Here is a 26,884-nt window from a genome sequence, read left to right on the forward strand (position 1 = left end):
CCTCGGCATAGCCTGAGGGGATTGGGCAGTCCAACACCACCTGCTGCTCCTGCCTGCTGCTCCTGCTCATCATAGCGAATGGTCCACCGGTGGTTCAATTGCTTAGGCCAGTGGTCGGCAAACTCCTTAGTCAACAGAGCCAAATATCAACAGTACAACAATTGAAATTTCTTTTGAGAGCCAAATTTTTTAAACTTAAACTATATAGGTAGATACATTGTTATTAACTTAATTAGGGTACTCCTAAGGCTTAGGAAGAGCCACACTCAAGGGGCCAAAAAGCTGCATGTGGCTCGCGAGCCGCAGTTTGCTGACCATGGGCTTAGGCTTTTATATATATAGATAACCCCCATGTTTCTGGCCTCATCAGCCTGTGACAACAAACACAGTTACAACTCCTTTAGCTCACAAATTGTTGTGGCTTGAAAGTTGCCCTATTCAAAGATTACCTAGTTATTTCTGAGTATTTCCACACAGGATAGCTGTGTTAGGTTTTTCCTACTTGAGCTTCTTGTCTTGTCCCTGCTCTGCTTCCCTCATGGTTCACTGCTCTTCTGAGCCCATCTTTGTTCATTCCCGCCTTTCATTACCCCACCACTACCTTTATGCGGTGTGTTCCCACCACTTGTATCTCCCCGGCTATCTTTGTTTATTCTCACTCATCATGTAAGCACTGCTGCTGTTGGTCACAAAGGCTCAGGTAGCTCGCTTTCTACTGCTATCAGAAGTCTGATATAATCTGAGGATAGCCCTGTCACTTCCCTGAGATTGACTTCCCCTTGAGACATCATCTTCTGCACATCTGCATCCACAGCTGCTGCTCATGCAACAAATGCCAGTGCAGATGCGTATAGAAAGCAAAGACTTGCTCTTAATACCCACTTCCAGCCCCTACCTTGCACAAGGGCACCTTACTTGTACTAGTACACTCAGCACTGAAAGTTCTCTGAATATCTCCACACATAGGATTCCGGTCAAACTGGCCCTGCAGACAGAGAGGAAGGCTTTTGTTTTGATAGTCTGGGTGTCAGCAAATTATGACTCAGGGGTTAAATCCATTGCCAGTCTGTTTTTGTAAATAAAATTTTACGGTAACACAGCCGCACTCATTTTTTACATATTGTCTAGGACTGCTTTAGCACTACAATGGCAGAACTGCAAGGTTATGACAGAGGCAGTATGGCTTGCAAAGCCAAAAATATTTACTAACTGGATCTTTATAGAAAAATTTTATTGACCCTTTATTCAGTGATTAGGCCTGCCATACATCCTGCCTGGAGAGTAACTTCTATCTAGTAGAAACATCAATTCCCTCTAAGGCATGGTCTTGCCTTACAAATCCCACCTAAGGATCACACTCTGCAAATACAGGGATAATTTTTCTAAAAGCTGTGCTATTCAGTCTTCTCCCTGGTAACCGTGTTATATGTACTTTTTGAATAAGTCAGCAATAGCATAAATGCAATCATGTTAATAGTTTTTCTATCTAATATTTATTTAACTCATCTATCTATCTAGCATCTATCTGAACATAATTTTAATTATATGTACATCTGTATAATACAGAAGTTTTATAAAAATATAACTAACTTTATTCACCAAACAATAAATGAGAGATATTATTTTAAATAGTCTTATTTATTTAACAAGTTTTCTATTATTGTGCATTTAGGTAGATCACAGTTTTCACCTTCTTTGTGCTAACTTACACTGTCTTCAGAAAGATTTCATTTTGCTCCAGCAGAAGTCCCATGGAAGGCTCCCACTGGCCCATCGATGGCCATGTGACCATTAATGGAGCAGAGGTACTATGCATAGGGAATAGCATACTCTAATTGGCCATGTTGGGGTCAAGGCCTGACTTTGGAGTTTGAATGTGGAGTCAGCCCCATACAATATAAGTTAGAAAAGAGAGGTGCCTTAGACAAGATAATATAAATCTTTTATTGGCAGACATGAATTTATTTTTTCCTGAGCCTATAAAGAATTAAATATGAAGATATCAGGGCTTTGACAGCTCTTCTCTTTCTTAGCTCGGGCTCCTAACTCTTTTATAAGCCTAGCTCTACCTCAGTCACTGCACCAAACCAGCTCTAAGGGAGCCACAACCCATTATTCTGTAGTTCAGTGGGAAAATGAAATAATCAATCAACAGATAACTACTGACCATGTTCAAGAAACCAATCTAAGTGCTGAGGATGAAATGGTGAACAAGAACAGTCCTTACTCTTCTGAAACTTGGAGTGTCATAGAGGAGCCAGACAGAGAAAATTACAACATGGCAGGAAAATGTATGATAGAGGAAATATGTGCTACTCTGAGAGCATGTTGCTAAGGTACTCAGTTGACTTTGGTGTATATAGAAGTGATCGCTCAGCTGAGATTAAAGGAGATCAGGCATATCCAGATAAAGAAACTGGAACAGTGTTCTAGGCAAGGGAAACAGCAATCGGCACAGGCCTGGGGAAGAGAAGATTAGAACATTGTCATTAGTGTGTCCCAATCACAGAATATTAGAGACCATGTGGTGAGGAACAGGACTGGAGAAGTGAGCAGGAATTAGTTCATGAAAAGACTTGTTAACTCATATTAAGGACTTAGACTTTATCTTGAGAGAAACAAGGCTACAGGGCATTATTTTAAAATGGAAGGTGGGTGATAGGATCAGATTTATATTTTTAAAAGGTTACTCCAGGTGTGGTGACAAGAGTAAACTCAGGGTGAGAGAATAAAACTGGAGGCAGAAAGATCAGGTAAAAGGCTGTTCCAGCAATTCAGGGAAGAGGGGATGGTGACCTGAACCAACGTAGCAGCAGTGGAAATGAAGAGAGGTCATGGATTTGAGAACTTTTGAGGCGGTAGTTTATCAGGTGGTTTAATATCTGTTCTCTGAGATCTAGACCCTAAACTCTGGGTACTACAGTTCTGATAATGAATCTTCTGCCTTGTTTCTGCAGTCTCCCGATTCCTGGGGCTCTGAGTCTCCTCCTTACACCCACTGAGCACTACTGCACTGTTCTACTTTTGTCTGATCGCTGGGGCTCTGCTACTCCCTGAGATCCTCCAGGAAGCAGTTGGAGGATCTCAAGCCCTCCAAAACCCACCTCCCCTTGTCTCCTGTCTTTGTCCACATGGAAAAGATGCTGCTTACTTGGATTTGCATTGCTTTCTGATATCATGGACTGGAACCTCTGTGGAATTTCATGATTTATCTCTCAGACTGAGCTTTTTGCTGGTAGTTATGTATTTCAGGGCATGAATCTAGTTCCAAATCCAACTTTTCCGTTAACTTGGCTATTTTGTCAACACTTGAGATGTGCTGAGCCAATTCCAAGGTACAACACAAGTAAAGAGTAGATGGGTGTCCTGTGGCTTCATGATATTTTAAAAAAGGCCAATTCTGTGTTTTTTATTCACTTATCTCAATTGATTGATAATTTTTAGATGGAATGAGAAGGAATAACTCTCTCCTGCTCTCCCCTCTAGAGTTCTTTGTCTGAGTATTCTATGTCCATATATGCTTATGACTCCCAAGTTTATAGTTTCTGTCCTAAAATCTCCCTATATCCACTTCCCGCTGGATCCTCCACCTAGATGTTCCCAAAACACTTGAAGTCTAACCTACGTAAAACATAAGCCCTTTGCCTTATTGTTTCTTTTTATTCTTTCTCCCATATTCTTTGTACTGATGAATGGCCCCATCAATCACCCCCATCAAACAAGCAAAAATGTGAGAGTCATCCTGGAGTTCTAAATATCCCTAGGTCCTTATTCTACAATCTGTTGAAATTCTATCTCTTAAATACATTTTTAAAATGTCATATCTCTTCTTACTGCCTTAGTTTAGTCTTTTATGCCGCACAATGACTAATCATTTCCTGGTATCACTCTCTGCATCTAGTCTTGCTGTGATCTAATCCTTCAAGGATAGGAACAACTGACCATCATCTTCCTATCCTCAGAACAGTTAGAGGTGGGTACATGGAGATTTCTTGTTGAATATACATTCAATTTTGAATAAAGGGGACAGTCAGGGCCACATGTGTCTCTTTCTTTTGCTACTCCCTTTAAAATCAGGTCTTCCTTTATCAATATTTTCCTTCTGGGTCCTAGAAAATTTCTCCCCTGCTGTGGAAGAGCTCAAGTGAGATTTCTACCAAGACTCTGAGAGAATTTGAAGCTCCTTTTAAATAAGAAGCTCAGCTTTTTCACAGGCCCTGCTGTGGCTCATTTTGGGAGTTGGGAAGGCCTTCTGCTGGCTCCTGAATTTTCATAACAGAATGTCAGCCTTGCCACCTAACAGTCTAAAACATATGCCTAAAGCATATGGATCTCTTTTCAATCAACGCAAGGGCTTGACTTCCTCTAAAGATCTCAATCTTGGACTGACTGATATTCAGCCCTGTCAAAAAGTTTAGTAGAGAATAGTGATATTTGAGGGATGTTTGGAGCTAACCATTCAATCTTTATGTTTTAATCTTAAACCAAGTTAAACATTTGTTTGCACTGCAGCTCTAATTCCAGTAGAAATGTCATCATTGGATAACATTTCACTAATATGCTATCTGGTTTTATGAAGCAATGAGAAAGAAATCTCTACTCCTGAAGAACCACCTCCAATGTGTTTCTCCATGATCTTACTAAATGTATCTTTAAGAACAGATATTTCTAAAGAAGTCTGACTTATTTCACTTAGCATCCTACCCTAAGTTATTGCAAATGGCAATATTTCATCCTTTAATGGCTGAGTAGTATTCCATTGTATATATATCACATCTTTATTCAATCATCCATTGATGAACACCTGGGTTTTTCCATATCTTGGCTATTGTAAATAATGCTACAATGAACAAAGGGGTGCTCAAGTCTGTCTGACTTCAAAGTTAGTGCTCTTATCCACAGCACCACACTAGGTGGATAGAGCGTCGGCCTGCGGACTGAAGGGTCCCAGGTTCGGTTCCGGTCAAGGGCATGTACCTGGGTTGCGGGCACATCCCCAGTGGAAGATGTGCAGGAGGCAGCTGGTCGATGTTTCTCTCTCATCGATGTTTCTAACTCTCTATCTCTCTCCCTTCCTCTCTGTAGAAGAATCAATAAAATATATTTTAAAAAAAAAAAGTTAGTGCTCTTATCCACAGCACCACACTAGTAAGGATCCATTGGAAAAATGGCTAGAGGTACAAGTAAGTAGGCACAAATAAGAGGCACTCCCAGCTATTTTGTCTCCTTAGGTCCTATAAGAACAAAACACAAAAGAGGAAATGGTTACTTGAGAAAATGATGGTATTTGAGGTGGGATGGTTTCAGTAGATTTTATGTATCAACTCTCTCCTAGGCTGTATCCCGCTTGCTTGTTGTGGAGATATCTGGGAATTTATTATAAATTCCCCTTGCTAGATTTTCACATTTATAGTCATAAATTGCCTTATTCTAGATGTTTTTCCCTGGAATATATTTTGTTAAAATGTTATACTTCAAAAAGCTCTTTCCCATCACTCTAGTCAGTTAATTGAGCTTAAAGGAAACCAACACATTTAGAATAAGCTTTTTAAAAGTTGGAGCCTCTGTGCTTTTGAATATTTTTCTTACCCTAATATCTCATTAGTGTTATCACATTCCTGAAATACCTAAAAGAGTTAAACGTGTAAAAAGCCTAAGTACTGAGAGATCCTAGGAGACTGCATTTTGAAGCCCTCAAAAAATGTTAACTGGGAAATACATGCAACAACTCTATTTGTCTGGGTTAAGGTCGTGGGAAATACATCTGTTTGCATTTATAGAGTATACTGTCATTGTAAACTACACTGTGTGAAGCTATGGAGCAAAGAGCACAGCAGCAATGTGCAGTTACATCATTTACTAAGCATGTATATCACAAATTGCTTGAAAGCAATCATCATAATATTCTGGGTCCCACCAAAATGTTATGATTACACATCCACAACAAAGACTGTGCCCAGAAGGCCCCACTTTTGTTCTGAGCAGGATTTATTTGAAGAAAATGGAATGTGATTGTAATAAGAAGCCCGGGCTGGCTCTGTCTCTTCCACTCATTAGGCTGCCATAATGTACAAGAGGGGAGTAGGGTGGAGGGGGACAGGCTCATAAGTTCCACACAACACCCGGAGCTTGACAAAAAAAGAGGGGATGACAGGTGCCGAGGAGATGTATGAAGTCCTCCATCAGATAATTCCCGTAGAGCTGGAGTCCTCGCCTTCAGGGCAGAGCTCTCAGGAGGGTGCACTCTATCATAGTCAGAAATTCCAGTGATACATTGTTCATGAGAAAAGTCAGACAAGGCAATTACAGGAAAGAGCAGGAAGCCACCTCCGTCTTCCAATCAGATTTTCAATATTTAACCATCACTTCCTAAGTACAGTTGGGCTTGGTGAATTATGCAGCATCCACAAGGCCCTCCAAGGAGATTTGCTCCTAATAATGGGTTTTTGCATCACAAATGAGTTGGGCTGTTTGTCGTTATACTCATCTCTATTTCCTGTCATGACTTCTGCCTGATTTGCATTTTGATCTGTGATTTTGGCTTTCTTATAAGAAACGTGGAAAACATGAAGATTCCTCTTTTATTACCATGGTCCACAAATGCCCAAACTGGTTGAGCCTATATTAATTAAGTACACTTGTTTGGATATTTTGTTCTAGTCAAATGCAGGGCTTCAAATAGGTACAAGTCATAAGAACAGCCAAATCCAGATGTGCTCTCTTCACCATAAGAATGAGAACAGGCATTGGCCTGCTAAGAGCTGAAGGTGACAGTAGAAATAGGCATAGCTAAGATGGATCAAATAAAAAGTGAGGAACGGAACATGTAGAAACAGAGTAGAATGGTGGTTACCAGGGGCGTGGGGGGCAGGGGAATTGGGGAGATGTAGGTCAAAGGCTACAAACTTCCAGTTAGAAGATGAACAAGTTTTGGGATCTAATGAGCAGCACTGTGATTATAGTCAGCAATACTGTATTGTGTATTTTAAGGTTGCTAAGAGACGAGACCTTCAATATTCTCACCACAAAAAAAGAAATAATTATGTGCAACGATAGAGATGTTAACTAATGGTGAAAATCACATTGAAATATGTAAATGTATTAAATCAACACACCTTAAACTCGTACAATGTTATATGTTAATCGTGTCTCAATTTAAACATTGGGTTATTTGACTTTAAAAAACAACAACAGTGGGAGCCTGGGACATTTTTAATAGCAGCGCTGGAGTTAGTGGTGGCTGGGAGTTGGCTACTGGCCTGTGGGTGGCTTTGCAGCTTCAGGGAGCTCATTCCCATTTGTCCCGCTGCACTCAGGCTGCAGGAGTCAGGGTGCAGCTCTTCCTCCTGAGGGGGAGAATGCTCACTGGGTAAGAGACTGCCTGGGCTTTGGCCTTTTCCAGGCACAATTTCACTATTGGGACTTCCAGATCATACTTGGCATTAAGTATGTCATAACGAACCCCACTTTCTGAGGCTTCTGATCCTACATACTATTCAAGGGAAGTCGTGGTTTATTTTCATCTGCATATATTCTCATGCCTTTATTTATTTTTTCCAGCCTTATTTAGAGATAACGGACCTATAACACTGTGTAAGCTGAAGGTGTACAACATGTTAATTTGATATATTTCTATATTGCAAAATTATTACTATCATAGCATAGCTAACACCTCCATCGCCTCACATAATTACCATTTATGTTTTGTCTTGAGAACATTTAAGATCTGCTCTCTTGTCAACTGTAACTATATAATGTGGTATTATTAACTATAATCATCCTGCTGTGCGTTAGAGCCCCAGAACTTATCCATCTGCTAACTGGACGTTTGCACCTTTTGACCAACATCCCTCCCCACCCCCACCCAAGCCCCTGATAACCACCACTGGGGTTTTCTATGATTTCTGCTTTTTAAAATTCCACACAGTATTTGTCTTTCTGTGCCAGATTCATTTCACTTAGCATAATGCCCTGAAGTTTCATTCATGTTGCTGCCAATGACAGGGTTCCCTTCTTTCTCATGGCTGAATAATATTGCATTGTGTGTATATATATATCACATATTCTTTATTCATTCATCCATTGATGGACACTTAGGTTTTTTCCATATCTTGGCTATTGTGAATAATGCTGCAATAGATGGGAGTTCATGCCTTTATTAAGGCTGTGGCAATGAAATGCAAGAACAACTATATAACAAACAGTCTAATGTCTCCTTTCTTTCCTTCCTTCATCCCTCATTCCCTCCCTCTCTCAGCCGTGCCCACCATGTGCCAGAGAGGTGCTGTGCGAGGCTCTGGGGAAATCACAGCTAACAAGATGCAGCCTCTGTTCCAGGGATGACTTTATCATCCAGCGTGGAATATGGAAAAGGAAACAGGCAATCACAACTCTGTAATAAGTGGAATAATATCTAATGATGATAATGATAATAATAATAGGGATTTATGTTCGTTAGGTCATTCTTTCAACTAGCCCTTGAGCCATGAGCCAGGAACTAAGATTATTCCTATTTTACTGGTGAAAAGCTCGAGGCTTAGTCAATTTTGCAAGTTCATACACTTAGCAAGAGAGAAAATGAATCGTGGCCTATGGAATGTGGATCCTGTCTGTGCAGTTGTAGAACTCAAGCACTTTGACACTAATTGGCTGTTATCGGAAAACATGGTGATGGGAATGTGCAACCAATTTAGACTTAAAGGTACAGAGGATGGTCAGGGAAGATTTCTTCGAGGAAGGTACAGCTAATCTGAGAACTGAAGAAAGATTAGTAGAGGAAAGAATAAGGCCTGACAAATAAGATAAATGTGGGTCTGAAACCTGGCTATTCCCACTTCCTAGTTTGGGTGAAATGTTTCACTTCTCTGCCTCAATTGCCTTATCTATTAAAAAAAAATGGCTGGTAATATTCCTATTTCAGAGTTGTTGGAATGAAACAAGATAGCATATATAAAAGTTCTAGCATAGGGCCTGGCATTAGGTGCCCTGTTTCTTTTCTACATGTTGCCAATATTCTGGATTTCACTGTGTGCCAGGGAGCATGTGGCCTGTGTTCACCCCAAAGCCATGGGATAATCCAGATAATTTAAAATAGGAGTTTAGATGATCTATTCTAATTTATATTAGCACTGACCCTAATGTTTCCTTGGTTATTTTGGGTATTTCATTTATCTACTCATTTAACAACTCATTCAGCTATTACTGGATACATTTTAAGATAAACATTCATGGAGGAAAAAAAGATGTTTGGCTATTTCTCAGAAATAACAGAGCCTGAAAGAAGCATTTATCAAAACAACTCAATTTAAAAAAAATCACTGTGACTGGGTGCTTTGTGGAGAAGACATGAATTTAAAATATCATCCACTTGCTCATTGTTTCTCTAGTTCATGGCCATTTTGTAACATGTTTAAAAGTTGTGTACTGTATGATAGAATCACTCCCAGATATAAGAAGAAACCCCTCTTCTCCACATCCTATATAATAAAAGCCTAATATGCAAATTGACCAAATGACAGACTGACTGGCGAAATGACCAGCGGAATGACCAGTCACTATGATGCACACTGACCACCAGGGGGCAGACGCCCAATGCAGGAGCTGCCCTCAGCCCACAGGCCCCAGGCCAGCCAAGGTGGGTGTGAGCAGAGGGGCGGGGGGGTGGCCCTGATCAACCCCCCTGTTGCCCCACAGATTGGCCCTGATCGCTGGCCAGGCCTAGGGATCCTACCCATGCACGAATTTCGTGCACTGGGCTCTAGTTATTTAATAAAACATTAGATACCATTGAAACAAATGGATGCAATTGGTTTAGGACAAATGGATGTACCACTGATATGGCAAGATGAACAATCCCAAGCAAGATTCATGATCTTTTTTATTAAACCTCTTTTCTCTTGTGTGTCAGATCTCGGTTAATGACTATGCTCAGGCTAAAACTGTGAGTGAGGTAGAATTCTAAAATAGCTCCAAGGCTTCTACCCTCTCTTGTAGCACTTTCTGTATAATCCCTTTACCTTGAGTGTGGGTAGGACCTGTGAGTATGATGGCTGTCACTCCAGGGATTAGGTTGCATTATATAGAAAAGGTAAAGAAATTTTGCAGATATGATGAAGGTCTCTAATCAGTTTATTTTGAGTTGATTAAAATGGGATTATCCTAACCTAATCTGGCAAGCCTTTCAAAGAGGCCTTTAGCCTTCCTTGAGCCCAGGCAGCCAAGATTCTATTGCTGCCTGGAAGAAGTAAGCTGCAGTTGTGAGAGGAGGGAACATGAGGCAAGGATATGAGGGTGCCCTCTGGTAACAGATGTGTTCCCTATTGACGGCTGTCATGAAAATGGAGAACTCAGTCATATAACCACAAAGAAGTGAATTCTGCCAATAATCCAGATGAGCTTGGAAGTAGACTCTTTCCCAGTGAAGCCTTTAGATAAGAAAGAAAAATGTGGACACCTTAACTACAGCCTTGTGAGATCCTGAGCAGATACTCAGCCAACCTGTGCCCATACTCTGGACCCACAGGAACTGTAAGATAATAAATATATGTGGTTTTAAGTGACTACATTTGTGTTAATTTGTTATGCAGCATAGAAAATACATTCATTTCTCTCAATTCTCCCCTTCCAATGTCTTTATCCCCTTTTCTTTATTGTGATTGCCCTCATTCAGGCCCCTGTGTCTCTCACCTGAGCAAATAACTTCTAATTAGTCTTCTCACTTTCAATTTCTCATCTCTCCAGGAAGTCCACTGCCACAATTTTTGTCTTCCAGAAAAACAGATCATGTTTCCCTCTCAAAAAATATTTATTGCTCTCATTTTCTCCACAATCAAGGATATACAGTAGTCACTTGGAGTATGGGTTTTGGAGTAAGAGAGCTATGGATTTGGATGTAAATTCTAACACTTAGCCAGCTGTCTGAATTTGGGCATGTTCATAAAACTAAATCTTTAAGCCTCAATTGTAAAGTTGGGGTCCTAATTACATCTTTCTCATAGGGTTATTATAAGAATTAAATGAAATACTCCAATTAAGTGTATGTTACATGGTGTGTACTCAAAAAATTATAATTGTTATTGTGGTTATTATAGAATTAATCTCAAACTCCTTATTGCAATATTGAAAGTCATAGATGATCCTCAATAGCTTTCCTAGCCACATCTCCTTCTGTGTCTTTCCACAAATTATATTAAGCAGCCACCTTAGTCTACTAATGAATTTGAAGTTTTTGGTTATATATTATACAATTTATTTTGTCCTATTTTTATTTTTTTCCTTAGATAAGAAAATAAAATTCCACAAATCTTTTGGGACTCAGCCTTTATGAGAACTTCTTCCTAACCAGGGCTAACTTTCAGCTGGCACCCACCAATATCACTACATTGAATTCTTAATGCCCATATCTTCTCTGATTTGTCAGAGGTCCATTCTGATGGGTGGTATTTAAGTTGTTACACATTTTTAGTAGCAACTCTGCCTACTATTCTTTTCTTTCTTTGATCTCTCATTTCAGAATTATTGTTACCTCTCTTTATGTTCCTGTAGTAATTTGCTTGTACATATGTTTGCTATTTTTAAACTATGTTTTGAACTTCAATCTGCTCACATGATTGTCTTCCTCACTCAATAGAAAGAAGGGTTCAACTTTAGATTCCCAGTTCACTTGGAACATAGTAAATGCTCAAATATTTGTTGGGTGTTTAAGACTAGACGTCAGGTAGAGAGCACACAGAAGAATACAGATGTCATATTATAAAATCATACACCTAACATTTATATAATGTTATTAACCAATGTTACTCCAATAAATATAATTTTAAAAAAGAATTAGTTTCATTGATCTACTTGTCAGTCTTCAGAAGGAGGAAGCAAATTTTTCCAATCGATGATATCTACTAATGATTGACTGGCTTTAGCAGTCTTTTATTTGGCTTAAATAATTAAATATTCTACATAAGAATGCATCAAAGTAAACTATGTATGATTTATAAAATCCAATAACATCTATAAAGATTTGAATGGCCAATTTATTTAAATGAGCATATCTCTGTCTCCATACCAGTGCTTCTTTATCAGAATAATTTCAGATCTTCATTGCTATAACAAATCTTTTTATGTCAAGCAATTGCATTTATGATCTGGAAAAAATTTGAGTCACCATCTAGTCTATGGATCTGGAGACTTGAATCCATGTAAAGTAGTACTTTGGTCTTCCCTTTCTGTCTTCTAACCTATTTTTGGTACATTCTCTTTTTTTGCTGGCTTCCTCTTCCCTTTTCAGTTGAGGACCATTCTTGCTAAGAATGTTGACCTCAAATAGAAATTATATCTATTTTTCATTCGGTAAAGATGAAAAGAGTACATGTATTCTGTTCCTCATCTTCTTATTGCAAAATGTTCATTTTTCTCTGTCCTTTAAAACTCTATTCTTAGAGGTTTGTGATAGCCTTTGGTGTTCCTTCTTAGTCATATCCTCCTTTATTTCATCTTGTATTCATTTTAAATTGAAGATAGTTAGACTAGTCTCCTTCACGAATCCCTCATTTTCTTAGAATTTTAGAGTCCATAAATATATATGCAATGTGTCTGCGTGACCATTTCTAAAAATGCTTACTGTTTACCAAACACAGATCTAGACATCTTACATGAATTTTTCTTAGTTAATTCTCCAACAAATCTATGTGGTATACTTACTATTCATGTTTTATTTATTTTTAGCCTTTAATGTTTTTATTGATTTTTTAGAGAGAGGGGAAGAGAGAGAAACATCAATGAGAGAGAATAATTGATCAGCTGCCTCCTGCTTGCCTCCTGCTGGGGATCCAGCATGTGCCCTGACTGGGAATCAAACCAGTGACTTCCTGATGCATGGGTTGATGCTCAACCACTGAGCCATACTGGCTGGGCATGTTTTTTTTTCTGTTTGTTTGTGTTTTTTTTTAGCAAGTTTAGAGAGGTTAAGTAATTTTCCCAGGCAGTTTGTGCCATTCCTTATTATCTCACTTTTGCAAAGGACTGAAATTTAGAGAGGGTAAATATCTTGCTCAGTGTCACACAACTGGTAAGTGGCACACCTAGGGTGCAAACCTACATTTTTCATGAGTCTGTAGCTTGAGCTCTCACCCTCATGCTACAACTCCATCATTTCCTTTGAAGCTTTTGACATCCACTCTCTTAAAGTTTTCAGCACATGTCAGCCTCTGCCCTATATTTCCCTTTCTTATTACAAATTCTGAGATGACAAAGTAACCATTCATTTCTTACTTGTTAGAGAGAAGTTGGTCCAAAATAGCAGTCTCTTTGCTGTTGCTTCTATTATTTCAGAGGTGATATTGTCAGGAAGGTAAGTAAAACAATTTTTAACCAGTTTACTTTGAGCTGTAAAAGACTGCTAGTAGATGTCAAGAGAGTTGAGATTTTCCATCAACATATATCTTCTCCAGTGCCATTTTAGTCATAGAGGCAGTCGATTCTTTTAGCATATGACAGTTTCCTAAGACTGTGCAGGAAATCAGGTGCACAGATAGTAAATAGCAGACTTGGGTATTATAATTGAGGACTCTGTTTCCAGAATAGTAAAAATCCTTAATTATAGCACAACTTTTAGAAAAAAAGTTGATGTTCTGCTTTTTTATATATTTTTTCTTTAATATTATTCTTTTCTTTTACAACCAAGCATCAGCTTGGCAGTTTAATCCCAAAGAGCTAAATTGATGGCAAAGAATCCACTATTTTTTACACAACTAATGACTTCAATATTGGTTTTAATTGTAATAAGCTTATGAGAAACACATTACTTATTGTAGCTTTGGTACTAATCTTTCTATTCCCCACTCACGTTTTAGAAAATAACCACAAGAGTGTAAGAGAATAGTCAAATAACTGCATAAACACTGCAGTAAGGGCAAAGGTGGCTGTTATATTGCTGAAACTAAGCTATTTTGGCCAACCAAACAGACAATGCCACCCAGGGACAGCTTGAAATGTTTGTTCAGAAGCTCACAGATGAATGTCCAAATTCAACATATAAAAGTAAGTTTAGAAGTATCAATATGTAATTATGGAAACTCAAGAAAAAAAAGCTGAGCTTCTAAGGGTCTGCAACCAGCACATAGGAAGCTAAGAGCTTAGGCTTCTCTGCTTCTATGAGATCATGGACTACCAACGTGGTGGGTAAATCTACACCTTCTATAGGAGCCCTAAGCAATAAACTAGTCTCAGAATGAACAGCTCAAAGATTCCCATGACATGCTTTTCCATTACCCTTTATGTAAATATTTATTGCTCTTGAAGTTACATTTTCACATCTTCACAAACCCCCATCATTAATCAGGTGGGCACAGTGTCATGTCCATAGTAGATGCTGATTAAATATTTGTCGAATGAATGTGTAATGTCTCACTTTTAGAGTGCTGTCACATATTCCTTTTTGGACATGCAGAAGCTGTGACAATGACATTTGTCACCCACTGATTGATCTGACCTTTAATCTTTGTGTTTCCTGTAAACACTAGTTTTCCATATAATGCATGAAAATCTTAGAAGATCAAATGACACGAGTTCATGATGACTTCATGATCGTTATCTTAGAAAACCATTTGAAGGTCAGGTTTCCTGATTCAGAGGCCAGAGGCCAGGTCCCACAAAATTTTTTAAAAAGTAATTGAACTATTTGAATTAAAGATCTGAATTAAGGACATATTTTTTGTACAAATTTTATCTCTACTTGAGTGCCAAAACTTAGTGCTTTAAGACACACTGCTAGTGAGACCAGGTCAATAGAAGTTGGAGGAAACAATAGGAAGTTCTGTGGCAAAACTGTCCTACCCCAAACCCTCTCTGTCTGGGACTTCTCACTCCCCTGCTGTTCCTGATCAGGTTTGATCCCAGGGACCCGGGTCCTGGGACCTGCTTTTCTCTCAGCATCTTAGCAATTCCTTTCTGATTCCCAACCAAACTCTTCCGATCCCATTCTCAACAACTCCCAATTGGTTTTCTAGAATTTATTTTTCAATATCTCTTGTTATCCTTTTATGAAAATGCTGATTGTGAACTGACTAAGTGATTTAGCTTCATCTCCCACAGTACAGACCAAGACTGATTCTCAATCACGCTTCTCTCACAAGGGTACAGTATTCATTAATCAATTTCTAAGCCTACATCTTTGCATCTGCTATAATGAAGAAATAAGGCTCATTTGCTATTGTTAACATCAATGGGAGGGTTACCAGATAATGTATTGCCTACACTAGGAAATGTCTGGAAGTGAAAAGAAGCACTATTAATAATTACTCTGGAAAAACAGGTATATATAAGACTGCCCTGGCAAACTGGAACTACTGTCATTAGTGATTACCTGGTTTCTCTGGGAAATATTTTTTTTTCTATTGAGATTCATTTATTTTTCTTGGCTTTGCTAGAAATGAGCAATTCAAGAAATATATTAAGGACTAGACTTATTCAATTGCTATTTTTATTTATTTATTTTAGAGAGACTTGTTGTTCCACTTGCTTACGTATTCATTGGTTAACTCTTGCATGTGCCCAGACTGGAGATGGAACCTTCAAGCAAACACCATCCCAAGGCAACAAAAGGAACATTTGACTTGAGAAGGACACCTTTCTTTTTAAAATAAGGAATTGATTGCATTGTCAGAAGAGTTATGCACTTCTTTCTTTATTCATGAGTAATTACCAGCTTCTTTACATTAGGATGGTATTAGGTCTCTAGGTTCTCTTGAGAAGCCTCAGTGATTTGGACCAGTGTGGATCATAATTTAAGGTTCTGTTAGAGAAACAGACATCTAAAATTGACTAAGGCTTTTAGACTATTTTATGTAACAATTTCTAAATTTCCTGGTTTGAGATAATTCTTCACATATACATATATAATCATAGAATATCTGAAATGACCTGTACCTTAATAACCCTCTTAACTCAGTGCTTCTCCATCACGGCTACCTATCTAAATATTTGGGGAGCTTCAAAAATATTTGTCTTTCCCATTTCCCGAAATTCTGCTTCAAGTGCTCTGGGATGAGACCCAGGCATAGGCACTAAAAAAAAAATTAAAAAGCCTCAGGTGATTTTAATGAGCTGTCAGCACTGAGAACCTCTGATGTAATTCAACTCCTTCATTTTACATCTGAGAAAATGGAGGCCCTCTTACTTCAGCTGTCACTGCAGGTTAACAATCCAAATATCCCTGTGAATTGTGAGATGTTTTTAAAAGGGCTCTGTGAATATGACATCACCTTCTTTATTTAGAACTGATCATAATTTTTATGGCTTCCAACAGATGTCTTGGTTTCTTGAATTATCCTTTTACGTCACGGGGCTTCTAAAGCTCATGCTGCCAAAGGAGCCAGGAGGCATGCCTCTTTTTAGGTTCTCCAGGTAGTAGAGCATATTTTAGCTTTTTATTTCTTGCCAGTATTTTTGCTTCAATTTTTTCATTTATCTTTTTTTTTCCCACTGGTGCTTGTATACTAAGACTTTAGATTATGTGATTATCCCTGAGGATCTCACAACTTGAAAAATGTTTTCCTTTTGCCTTTATACCTGAGTGATAGTGTAGATCACGGGGTCAGAAAACTATGGCCCAGAGGCCAGATCCCACAGGCCGTTTGTGTTCATAAAGTTTAATTGGAACACAGCTGCACCCATTCATTTACGGATTGTCTGTGACTGCTTTCAGGCACAATAGCAGAATTTCAACAGATTGTATGATCCATGAAACTGAAGATATTTACTACCTGGTCCTTTACTGAAAAACTTTTCTGACCTCTGGTTTAGCTGGCTTTAAAATGCTTGGACTGCTGGACACTTGTAGGCATTGCACTCTATCTTCTAATGTTTAATGATGCTGGGGGATGTCAGAGGTCAGCTTGGTTCCTACCCACCCTTCCTTTCCCCACATCCATGACTTGGCCTTTTGCCTGGATGCCCAAAGCCTTCTTTCTTTTTTAAAATATATTTTTATTGATTTCAGAGAGGAAGGGAGAGGCAGAGAGAGAGGTAGAAACATCAATGATGAGAAAGAATCATTGATTGGCTGCCTCCTGCACACCCCACATTGGGGATCGAGCCCACAACCAGGGGACATGCCCTTGACTGGAATTGAACCTGAGACCCTTCAGTCCATAGGCCAGCACTCTATCCACTGAGCCAAACCATCTAGGGCCAAAGCCTTCTTTCTTTATCATTGAAATCAAGTACTTTCTAGGGTATATCTTGGTGTCAATTGTTTTAATTTTCTTAGAACACAGTTTCTTTTCTGTTTATTTGTTGAATTCTATCTTGATTATATACAGAATTGAGCACCTGTAATCCAAGGATACCAGTTATGCACATTTTCATTTAACCTTGGCTTTTTTTTTAAAAAATATTTTCTTTATTGACTTCAGAGAGGAAGGGAGAGGGAGAGAGAGATAGAAACATCAACAATGAGAGAGAATCATTGATTGGCTGCCTCCTGCATGTCCCCCACTGGGGATCGAGCCCACAACCCAGGCATGTGCCCTTGGCCGGAATCGAACCTGGGACCCTTCAGTCCACAGGCTGATGCTCTATCCACTGAGCCAAACCGCCCAGGGCTAACCTTGGCTTTTTTAGAGTTGTGTTTTTCATATTTATTTCATTTTGCTCACTTTTTAAAAGCCGTTTTCTGTGTACCTTACAGTATTCTCAGTAATAACTATTCATTCCTTCCCCAACTCCTATTCATTTTGAGGTTGTTAAAATTCTTATTAAATTCTTGGGGTATATGGTAGTATGCTTGATCATTATTTTACCTGCCTGGTGGTAACATCTTTTTGTTTTCTGAATGTTCATCTGCCATTGTTTTTTCTGTTTCTTTCCCTCTTTTTCTTGTAATATTTTTATATACCAAGAGGGGAAGGTGGGGGCAAAAGTAGGATTACAGTTGCTCATATGGAAAATAATACAATAATCTCTCCATATAAAAGCCTAAGTGACCGGTTGCTGTGACAAGCACTGACCACCAGGGGGCAGATGCTCAACGCAGGAGCTGCCCCCTGGTGGTCAGTATGCACCCACAGCGGGAGCAGCGCTCAGATGACTGAGCGGCACCAGACACAGGGCTCACAGCTGGGCTGGCCACCACAGCCTGGAGACCACAGTGGAGCAGCAGTGAGCCTACCAAGTGGCGGTGGTGGCGGCAGGTGCAGCAGGCCCGGGATGAGCAGGACTGGCAGGCAGGAGTGGCTGGCAGCATTGGACTGTGGTTTTGGCCTGATCCCCAGAGGCCATGCCAAGGGACCCCACCGGGACACGAATGTACTGGGCCTCTAGTTAATAAATAATAATACAAGAATAAAATCTGTGTTTTGTGTACTCACAACTGTAAACCGTTTTTTGGTGTTTTTTTTTGCACCACCCTGTAGTTTGCAAAACGGTGCTTTTGTAAAAAAAATTTATTGGAGTGACCTTGGTTCATAGAACCAAAGAGATTTCAAGTGTACAACTCAACAAAATATAATCTGCACACTGCATCCTGTGACCATCACCCAAAGCAAAGTCTCTTTCTTTCCCCATTTATCCCCCCTTTGCCCACCTCCACCTACCTCACCCCCCTTTTCCTCTGGCTATCACCACACAGTTGTCTGTGTGTTACATATTCTTTCACCTTCTTTCATCCAGCCCACCCAACGCCCCTTCCCCCTACAGCTAAACTGATTGAACAAAATAGGAATAGAGACATGGTTCCTTTTTAATTGCTGCATGTCTTTGGATGAGATAAATTCTTTCTGGACTAGATATTTGCAGGATGTTCATAGAGACAGAACAAGGTCATATTTCTGAGCTATAAAGGATTTTCTTCAGTTCATAGTTGTGGCAGAGATTATTGATTGCATTCTCCAACATGCACTTCTTTCTTCTTCTATAATAACAGAAACCAGATTATATTCATTGTCACTGTGCCCAGCTAAAGCCCTAAAATTCCCAATTTTCTTTATAACTGATTATGTCCATGTAATTAAACTCCATTTAACAATATGCAAAGCAAAAGCATTGAGTATGGCTTCTGGGCAAGCTCCCCCAAAGAGGTGGGGGGGTGGGAATGAAGTCTTCTCCCTTTTCCCTGCAGCCTGGAATATGGATGTAATGACTGGAGCTCCAGAAGCCACCTTACGCCATGAGGTGACCTTGGAGATGGGAGCAGGTACAGACAGAAGCAGAGCAGAAAGTTTGGATTGGGTTCCCTGATGACACTATGAAGCTGCCATACAAATTCTATATTTGAAATCCCTTTAAATGAGCGAGACCTAATCATCTATCATGTTAAAGCTTTTTTTTCATTCTTTCGATTATATAACTGAACTTAACTGATACAGTCATACAACTTTTATAACACAGGGTTGCATGAATGAGTGTGGGTATGTGGGTGGGCAAGACAATTGCTGTTGCCTTTGATTTTCCACTGCAAACAAAAAGTGGCAGCTGCATCTCAAGGTCTTCTCCTTCTTGCCTCATCTCTTGGGTAGACTGCTTCCTGTTAGGAGGTCATGTTTGTGTGTTTCTGCTTTCAGCCCCAGCTTCCTGCCTCTCTGAGGTGACAAATGAGGACCAAAGGAGCTTCAATTACAAGCCAGTATGTTTCATTATCATTGTTTAAATAAGGAAGTAGTGGCTTTTCTCCTCAGGGCTTCTTGTGTCTTGGGAGAACCAGTATTTTTCAGGTTTTGCCTGAGCTCTGCATTTTTAGGAGGGTCTGGACATTGTCTTCCAAGGGATCCTGGGGGTCTCTGCATTGGGAAGCCCCTTCCTCACATATCATGGTTCAGATCCCTAGTTGATTCCTAGTTTTGTCAAAGATGGAGCTTGCATATCTGTTTTCCTTCTGTTTATTGTTGCAGGGTATCTTTGGAGAAGGGACACAGTTGACTTTACTAGTATTCCACCATTTTAAAACCAGAAGTCTCCTTGCTTTATTTATTTTTTTAAGTTTTATTGATTTTTAGAGAGAGAGGACGGGAGAGGGAGAGAGAGAAATATTCAATTGGCTGACTCCTGGACTCCCCCTACTGGGGATTGAGCCTGCAACCCAGCCATGTGCCTTGACCCGGAATCAAACCTGCAACCTTTTGGTGCAGAGGACAATGCTCAACCAATGGAGCCACACCAGTCAGGGCCCCTTGCTTTGTTTTTAAAGGAACATTTTTATAAATTAGAAAGGGTCATATACTTATTGTAGAAATGTTCAAAAATTCAGAAAAGCAAACAAACAAAACAAAGGGGGAAATTACTGGTAATTTCACCAGCTAGTGGTAACTCTTATTAACATTTTAGAGAACATTTTTCTAAATTTTCTTTTAGTTTCTCTATCTGTAAGTATATGGATAGATAGACTACATATATTCACTTACAAGTTATTTTTTTTAACCTATTCATTTAACTTCTGGGGAACATGATATGGAATATTATTGAATAGTCAACAACATTATTTTTAATTGCTCCTTGACATGCCAATGTATTAATAAGGTATTAATAAACCCCCTAGTTGTGGACACTAATTTTTTAAATAATGGCTGTTCTAAAGAATGCTGCAATGCACTTTTGTCTTACGAAAAAAAGAACAAGCTAAACCTGTCTTATCTTTCACATTTCTCTTAGTAAAATCTTTCTACGGTGAAATTTCAGCTCAGGTCAGATGGTCATTCATTATGAATTAGTATCAGACTATGAGGTTCTTATTATTATTCACGTCAGTGAGGAGGCAGAATGGTAAATGGGAGCCCTAGAGCTCAGTAATTATTTCAACCTCACCACTAGAGCTGAGGTGATTTTCTTTAGAGCTGTGGCAGGCCCGGCTGGAGCTCTGTGTATGCACAGAGGCACACAAGGGCACAGACATTAAAGGATCGGGACTCTTGTCCTGCTGGGATTCCTAACACCTTAAGACCCAAAGACCCCATCGACCTCCTCGGGGGTGAGGTGGGGTGTGTGATATTTTTAAAAGACTATTTATTTTAAACTTACAGAATAGTTGCAAAAACAGTACAGAGTTCCCTTATATCCCTCACCCCACATCTCTTAAGATGACCATCTTACATAACTATAGTATAACTAGAGGCCTGGTACATAAAAATTCATGCACTGGAGCGGGGGGTCCCTCAGCCCGGCCTGCCCCCTCTCACAGTCCGGGAGCCCTCAGGGGCAGGAGGCGACCCAGCGATCAGGGGAAGGCGATGCCCCATCACACCTCTGCTGCTGCCACTGTCAGCAATGCAAGCCTTGGCTGGCCCTGGTTACCTGAGCCTTGGGCAGCCCTGGGTGGCTGTGGGCACCGCCATCTTTGAAGGTGGGGCAGTCAATTAGCATATTCCCTCCTTATTGGTTGTAGGAGCTGCCATCTTTACAATGGCATGAGGGTCAATTAGCATATTCCCTCTTTATTAGATAGGATGATCAAGAACAGAATACTATCATTGGTACAATGTTGGCAACTAAACTACAGACCTTATTGAATTTCCCCATTTTCCCTATTAATGTCTTTTTTTTTCAGAGTGAGATCCTAAGGGCAATCCCACATAGTATTTAGTTGTTATTTCAATTTAGTATCTTCTAGTATCTTCTAGTCTATAAAAGTTTCTTACTTTGCTTGTCTTTTCTGACCTTGACACTTAAAAAATGTTTAAAAAAATTTTTTTAATTGATTTCAGAGAGGAAGGGAGAGGGAGAGAGAGACAGAAACATCAATGATGAGAGAGAATCATTGATTGACTGCCTCCTGCATGCCCACCACAGGTGATCGAGCCCGCAACCTGGTTAGTACCCTGATCGGGAATCGAACCATGACCTCCTGGTTCATAGGTCAATGCTCAAACACTGAACCATGCTGGCTGGGCTGACCTTGACACTTTTGATAAATACTGGTCAGTTACTCTATAGACTGCCATTCAATTTGGATTTTTATGATATGTTTTCATGGTTACATGGAAGGCATACATTTTTGACAAGTATATTACAGAAGTGCTCTTGTATACATAAGTGCTCAGTGTATCATATCAAGGGATTTATGAAGTTGACACATATTATTGCTGGTGATATTTTTACCTTGATCACTTGTTTAAGTTGGTGTCTGACCAGTGTCTGCACTGTAATGTTATTACCTTTCCCTTTGTAATTGATAAACATTTTGGGAGAGATCCTTTCAGATTATGTAAATCCAATTTCTCCTCAAAGGTTGGTTCATTTGTTAATGTTTCCATTCCAGTCTGAGTTTTCCTTTCCTCACATACTGGTTGATTCTAACTATTTGTTTATTTGAGGGGGTATGTGAAACGTTTGTGAAATCCTATATAATAAAGATGTAATATGCAAATGGTCGTTACACCATGAAGTGTAAAGACCGATCACATAACGACCGGATCATGGATCAGCAGGAGGGTGGGGCAGCGAGCTACAAGCAGGAGGCAGAGAGCTACAGGAGGGGGGAGGGCATCAAGCTATGAGGGGGGAGGGGGGTGGGGGAGCTACAGGAGGGCAAGGCAACTGGCGGATCTAGGAGTCAGAGCTATCCAAGCTAGAAAGTGGTAAATAGTGGCGGGAGAATATGAACTCATCTGTCTGGGTCTCTGGACTCCACATCGTATTTGAAAAAACATGTTAGGTAATGGAATACCTAGAATAGTCAGCATTAATAATGGAGTTTAGAATCTTCTGCACTCCACAACGTATTTGAAAAAACATGCCAGGTAATGGGATATCTAGAATAGTAAGCATTAATAATGGAGTTTAGAATCTTCAGAAGGAGGCTAGAATGAGAGCCTAGAACCCAATGCTAGAGCCTGTTATTCAGTGCAACATAATTCACTTTTAGAGAGACATTGCTAGGCTTGGATGGCAAAGATTTCAACCCTCATACTAAAAGCTATTATCCTATATAATAAAAGCATAATATGCAAATAGACCAAATGGTGGAACGACCAGTCGGGGGGGTGAGGGAGGGCCAGCAAGTGGGCGGTGCCAGACCAGCCAAGGCGGATGCCAATGGGCAGAGGGGGAGAATGGCAGCAGGGTGATGGGGGGAAGGGTTGGCCTCTCGTTGGCCAGTGCCATCCCCCGATCTGCCTGCTGGTCACCTCCGGCAGAGAGAGGCCAGACTGTGACTTAGGCCCATGGGGAGTGGGCCTAAGCTGTCAGTTGGACATCCCCTGAGGGTTCCCAGACTGTGAGAGGGCACAGGCTGGGCTGAGAGACACCCCCGCCCCCCGCCACCGAGTGCACGAATTTTCATGCATCGGGCCTCTACTTTGATTATAGTTGTCTAGATTGCTATGTTGAAATAGAGTATGAGGCTTCATCTGGGTGTAGTGGCAAATTGTATGAGGATCAATTAGCATGTCACAGGGTAAAATGTTTGAAATTCCAGGGCTGAGAAGTGGGGAAGTCTTGCAGCTGTTTTTAAACACTTGAAAAAATGTGAGGTCAACTTTATGTGTAATTGCAGTTATTAGAAAATTGAGGGTCCATCCAGATTCCATAGAAGGAGGAACATTTTAATAATTGATGTTGAGTGAATGTGGAAAAATGGATTGGAGATGCTCATGGAATAGCTGACTTATATTGACATACCCCTAGAGAGTTCAGGTTTTGGGAATCACAGGGTTGTAGGTTATTGTGTCTAAGATGTTAGACAAGTCAAATGACCTTGTTATATACACTCCTAACTTCATATAGCACAGTGTAGGGTTTGTTGATGTTGTAATTTTACCTTTATTTGTATGCTCCTTTGTTTAAAACATGTGCCCCCAACAATGGCAGTGACTACTTTTTTGCTCATAGTTCCTCACACAGAATAAATGCTCAATAAATGAATGGATAAATGCAAGCTTGTCACTCTTACTTGTTCCCTTCTGAGAACCACTATCAATAAAACTTGCTCTGAGATACTAACTTATGTTAACCAATAGAAGGAACACCAGAAGACATAGAGTGATAGGAGCTTTGTGTCACTGATCCAGAGAGGGGTGAGGCAGGGGAAGAAGGAGCTTGGAAAGAAAGGGGAGGGACTGGTGGTGGTTTCTTGATCATTATTCCCATAGACTTAAACCTTCCTTTTTATAAATCTTATCAGACTTCTTATTATTTGTTGAATATTGCCCTTTCTACTAGATCTTACTTGTTCAATGTCTTATTTTCTTTCTATATAATATGTCCCATGTCGGTAAAGGCTATGTCTTCTTTACTTATTACTATATCCCCAACACCTAGAATAGTGCCTGGAACACACACAGTGGGTACTCAATCAGTATTTGTCAAATGAATAAATAATATGACCTAGGATCTTTGTATCAAATAAAATAGTGTGTGAGATATAAGGACACATAATACATGGCCTCTGCTTTCAAGTAGCCTGCAGCCTAGGTGGATGTTAGGAATGAGCACATAAAACTCTAATACACACAAAAAGAGGCAATCACAAGGAATTAAGTTTAATTAAACCTTTGCCCCAGTGAGTTTCTGGTGACCAGGTTTTCAGCGACCGCTAACTCTAATCCTTATGACGATTGCAAGAAAACATACATGTCCCTACCTTTTCTTGTATCACCTTCTAGTAGAGAAAGAACAGGACTGAAATTAAGAAGTCCAGGATACAGTCTCTTAACCTTTATAGGATGGTTTCCTTATCAGTAAAATCAGTGAGTGGGGTTGGGTACTGAAGTGGTAACTGATAGGACCTTTCTGGGGGTAATCTCATAAAATTCTTAGAAAATCTAAATTGCAAAGTGAATGCATGAGGGAGTAATTGTACAAGCATTTTTAGCCCAAAGATGCTTCAAAAACACTCTGAGTCATCACAAATGCAGCCAAAAAAACGGACCTTATCTCATATAATCACACACTGAACTATACATGAACTTGAAACAGGCAAAGGACTATTTTTAAAAAAATTATACAACATAAAATAAATCCCTGACAACTAGAGAACAATGCCTTGGCTAAAGGAATATTGATATTAGCTGAACTCTAAATGTTCAGGAATTTAATATTGATTACAGTTGAATGCAAAGAAGACATAAGGAATGGCACGGGCTGTTATCAGTCAGGGGAGAGTGTTGTACTTGGAGCCATGAGAAATATGTGTGAGTGGTCAGGGTGCTGAAAGAATGGGACTGAAATGGGCTGTCAAGAACACATGAATGATTAATACCTGAGTGCCATAATGGGGATCAGAATATAGTGTGCATACAATTGAGTGGAAAGTGTGTGTGTATGTGTGTAGGTATCTATTATCTAACAATGCATGTGGGATTGTTTTAATATTATGCGTTAATAGACACTAGACAGATTCATGAAGAGGTTGTCACCAAGACTCACCAATTTTTCTTCCATTATATTTCTTGTATTCATGGTTCTTTTTCATTTCCTCTAGTTTAAACCCAGTATTTTATGTCTTGGCTATTGCATTAGTCTCCCAATTAATCAATATGCCAGCCTTCACCAAGTCAAGTTGACCATATACAAAATCACAGGCCAGTATTTCTGAAGCATCTTGATTATGTCACTCTTCTATCTTCATCCCTTATTCTCCATCTTGCTACTTCCACAAAATTTCCCCAGAGTAGTGGGCTTCAAACTAAGGACCACACACAGTATTCACCAGAAACAGATATTGTGTTTACTTTTATTCAGCCATTGTCTTTCCAGTGTCTAGCACAATGCCTGGGGCAGAATGAGTTTCCAGTAAATATTTGTAAAATGAGTGAATGAATAAAGGAGGTGACTCATTGGTTGCTGGGAAATGGAATTATATCAAGAAACTGAATTTTGGACCCTTGTTTCCTCTCAAATTAGCAGCTCTATTGTTATCTACCTTTTACGATGGTGTTCTCAAGTTAAGTTTCGCTTGAAAATGAATCCTGTTGCTTTAAGTGTTTATTTGAAAAACAATAAAGATGTCTTATCTCTTACATCTGAGATTTAAATTCCCCAATACATTTTCCAAAGGCCATTGCTATTACTCTCCAAAATGGAGACGATATCATATTTGTTTGGCTCAGCAATCCTCTCCAAAACCCCACGGCTCTGAGAGGGCTGCCATGTTTGTTTTTATATGATCTTATTCTTGAGCAACAGTTTTGACCCTACTCTGGGCAATTAGAATGGCTTTGACCTCCAGGCCAGCACTGATTTGCTCGAGGTGGACCTCTGACCCTAGCTGGGCTCTTCATTGCCCTTTCCTGAAATTTAAAACATTTTTAAAAAATTAGAAACTAGACAATAATAACCTGTCCATTTCTGTTATAAAAACGATGAAAAGCTTTTCATGATCAAGCTTCTAGTATTTGGAGTGGAAGTGGCAGAAGCAAAAATGCAGAGAGGAGAGATGAGCAACAGAGAGAGTCTCCCGGTGGCATCTGAGCCCTTGGTTCTATGTTGTTAAACGTTGGGTTCTGTGGAGTCAGATTCTGAGATGGACTTTGGGGTCCAGGACATTTATTAGGGAACAACACTCAGGGAAAGGAGGTGAGGAAGTAGGGTTGGGTAGAAGGAGAAACTGAATGGCCACGCAGGTCTAACAAAGCCTTGGCTGATGCTCAGAGAGCTCTGTATCATACGCGACCTATGAATCATCCTGCATGGGCTGAGGTGACCTGGCCTTTACACTTCCCCAGTGACCAGTCGCTGGATATGGGCTGCCCAGGGAAGGGCATATTCTTTAGTGAGGCAACCCTCTGTAGCTGAAGCAAACCCTGAAGTAACAGATGGCCTCAGGCTGTCGACTGACCTTAGGGCCAACATCTGGTACACTTTCTTCATGGAAAGAAATCTGGGAAGCTGTCTCACATCCATCACAGAGGCTCACCTTCGGCCTGCCTTCCCTATGTTTAATGTCCCACTCTCTCTTAATTAATGG

The sequence above is a fragment of the Myotis lucifugus genome, unplaced genomic scaffold (genome assembly GCF_000147115.1).
Source record: "Myotis lucifugus unplaced genomic scaffold, Myoluc2.0 scaffold_92, whole genome shotgun sequence".
NCBI classification, from domain to species: Eukaryota; Metazoa; Chordata; class Mammalia; order Chiroptera; family Vespertilionidae; genus Myotis; species Myotis lucifugus.